The 3,545-nt window shown below is 42.9% G+C and overlaps 1 pseudogene; it reads right to left on the minus strand.

Annotated features, from left to right (window-relative positions):
• Nucleotides 1-3,047: 3,047 nt before the first annotated feature.
• LOC132510993 (small ribosomal subunit protein eS27-like) lies at nt 3,048-3,304 on the minus strand (annotated as a pseudogene).
• Between the last annotated feature and the right edge of the window lie 241 nt (nt 3,305-3,545).

Consider the following 3,545-nt stretch of genomic DNA (forward strand, 5'->3'; position numbering starts at 1 on the left):
CACTTCTCCTTGGGCTCTGGGGTTATTTCCCTAGAAATAACAGGCATGCAGAAGGTGACAAACACTCATGCACACACATGGAAAATCAAAAAGGGTTAGGCAGAGATAGAGAGGGAGGGAGAGAGAGATTTCTTGTATATAGCATGATCTCGTGTAATTCTTTCTAGACTTCTGTGAGATTGTTGCTGTAATTAGTTCTTTTTAAACAGAAGTGCTGAAGCACAGAGAAGTTAAGCAACTTGCTTAAAATCACACAGCTAGTCAGAGGCAAAGCCAGGATTTGAACTTGGGCAGTCTGAATCCAGAGCCTTGATCTTAACCCCTGTCATAACATCACATTTCTATACCCTGAAAAAAGAAGTCAACCAGAAGCACTGTGAAAACAGCTCCTTAATAAAGTGACTAATTCTGGCAACTGGCCCAGAGAGGAGATGGGAAACCTATTTAGTTTTACTTCCATGACTGATACATATCTTAAAGCTGAGTTTCTTGCTAGAAGATTTAAAAAATTTTAATTGTAAATGCTGAGGAATTAAAAAAAATCAGCTAGCAGAAAATTCCGGCTGTTGTTCATCATCAAGCATATTATATTTTAAAGAAAGTATTTTTAGCCAATTTAGCCCCCAAATTACATTAGTAGAGCCTCAGTCCAGCCAATTGGGGTTTTAAAAACATTGTCTGCTCTTGGTCTATTCTGTAAGTGGCCAAAACAGAGAAAGAGTTTTCAATGTACTTCCTTTACTATTTTCTGAGTGTTTTTGAGTTATGTGAAAAGTGCTGTGATGTTTCATCTGTAGGAGATTTAGCACTGGAAATAGTATTTTGACAGTCCAAAGGAACCCTTCTAGATGGAAGTATAGATTTATATCTCAAACTTCCAAGCAAAACTTTCAATAAATGAAAAGAAAAAAATCAGGACTTCCCTGGTGGCGCAGTGATTGAGAGTCCGCCTGCCGATGCAGGGGACACGGGTTTGTGCCCTGGTCCGGGAAGATCCCACATGCCGCAGAGCGGCTGGGCCCATGAGCCATGGCCGCTGAGCCTGCGCGTCCGGAGCCTGTGCTCCGCAACGGGCGAGGCTACAACAGTGAGAGGCCCGTGTACAGCAAAAAAAAAAAAAAAAAAGAAAAAAAAATCGAACAGTTTTAAAAGTGAAAATAGGATGGCTGGTGGCTGGTTAGTGTATGTTTGTGTGTTGGGGGTTTGGGGAATGGGAAGGGCTGGTGGGCAGAGCCTGCTCTGTTGATTTCCCTAAGTCTTCATTTGGGACAGCCAGGTACCTCAGTATTATACAGCATTTAAAAAAAATTGTATTGAAGGATAATTGATTTACAGTGTTCTTAATTTCTGCTGTACAGCAAAGTGATTCAGTTATACATATATATATTCTTTTTCATGTTCTTTTCCATTACGGTTTATCCCAGGATATTGAATATAGTTCCTGGTGCTCTACAGTAAGACCTTGTTGTTTATCCATCCTATATATAACAGTTTGCTACAGCATTTTTTTTTAACTGAAGAAATGAAAGAGTTCCCAAGTGCAGCCAACAGAAAGCCTTCATCAAGTCAGTAGAACTTTTCAATCAAAATGACAACAGTCTCTGGTCTGTCTCTTGCTGGAAATAGAAAATGTGTGGAAGGGGTTTCACCCTCTGGGCACTGATCACAGAGTCCAGTATCTTGTTATAATTTTATAAAAGTCAAAGATCCAGCCACTTTCATGGTAAACATGGCCTTTCCAGCATCCTCCGTAAATGGTACTTGACTCTTGCTGAAGGCATTCATATTGTCAGGATCTGATCCTGTGAAACCCCTTCCTGACAGCATCTGTAAAGGGCTTGATGAATAAAGGGCTGGATCCAGATGTGAGGATGCAGCTTTTCTGGGCTGTCTCCTCTGTGAGCCCTCCCATCCTCAACCTACTGCCTTCCCCGTCCCATTTCTTTGAGCGCAAGATGGCAGTAAGGCACAGCGCCACCGTCCCTTGTCATCCTCTTCGTCAAGGCCATCAGTGTCCTCCACACTTAGGAGTTCACCGGCCCTTTCTCATCCCTCAGCTTACTTAAACCATCAGCAGCATTCCCCCTTTTGCTTTGAAAACAACCACCACCCTCTCTTCACTTTCCTCCAGACCCACTGGATGTTTCCTTCTCTACTGACTAGATCCCTATCATCTTTCCACCTCACATGCAGAACTGCTCCAGAACTCACACTTAGATCTCTTATGGTCTCATACATTAGGTGACCTCACTCTGTCCCATGGCTTTAAATACCAACTCTATCCATGACTCCCTAATTTATATTTCCAGTCTTTTCCTAAACTCGAAAATCTCCGTATTGCCTATCTGACATCAGTGAATATCTCATAGTCATACAAACTGAGCATATCTGAAATAAAATTCTTTTTTTTTGGTACTCATCCCTAAAACCACTTTTTTCTGAGCCTTTATCATCTCCATTTAAAGAGAAAACAAAACCAAAGGAAAACAAACAAGCCTGGAACCATCTTCCTAGGTGTTGGCCGTCATTCAAGGAATTTGACACACCCTTTCCTTTCTGACACAACTCATGTTTAATCCATCATCGAATTCTGTCTTTTCTACCTTCAAAACAATATTAGGGGGAAAACATTTGCTTACACGCTTTTGCCCTATCCTAGGTTTTCTCCACCTCAGCATCGTTGCCATTTGGGGTTGGATAATTCTTTGTTGTGGAGGCTGGTTCTGTGCATTGTAGGACATTTAGCAGCATCTCTGGCCTCTGCCCACTGGATGACACATTCCTTCCCCTCCAGTTGTGACGATCAAGAGTATCTCCAGACACTGACAACAGGTCCCCTAGGGCAGAATCACTTCCAAGTGAGAGCCGCTGCTCAACCCCCAGCAACCCCATCTTTCACCTGGGTGATCGCAGTGGCCTTACAGCTGGCTTCCTTACTGTCTCTCTTGGTTTCATATATTCTACCCAGTAGCCAGAGTGATCTTTTTTTTTTAATCCAAAATGTGTTTATTGGGATGGTTTCCCATTCATCTTGATTCAGGGTGCTTTTAGTGCTGCTTCTGTCTGAAGGAGCATCCTTCTGTAAGCCTTGCTTTTCCTCCTGCAGAGGCTGGCAGAGGACAATAGAGCAGCCAACACATAAAGCTACTGTTTGTGCATGGCTGAAGACAGAGGTGATTTTATAGCATCCTGGGCATTTCACATCCACGAAATAGGAATTGGGGCTCTACACCAGACGCTGCTTCTGGTGTTTCCTCTTCTCCTCTTCTGGAGAGGGATGAAGGAGCTCCTTTGTGAGAGGCATGTTCTCATGGGGAGGTCATCACCCCCGCAAAGGAGAATCATCTTTTTTTTTATACAATTTTTTTTTGATGTGGACCATTTTTAAAGTCTTTATTGAATTTGTTACGATATTGCTTCTGTTTTATGTTTTGGTTTTTTGGCTGCAAGGCATGTGGGATCTTAGCTCCCCGACCAGGGGTCAAACCCGCACCCGCTGCACTGGAAGGCAAAGTCTTAACCACTTGACCACCAGGGAAGTCCCG

This window comes from Lagenorhynchus albirostris, chromosome 20 (assembly GCF_949774975.1).
Source record: "Lagenorhynchus albirostris chromosome 20, mLagAlb1.1, whole genome shotgun sequence".
NCBI classification, from domain to species: Eukaryota; Metazoa; Chordata; class Mammalia; order Artiodactyla; family Delphinidae; genus Lagenorhynchus; species Lagenorhynchus albirostris.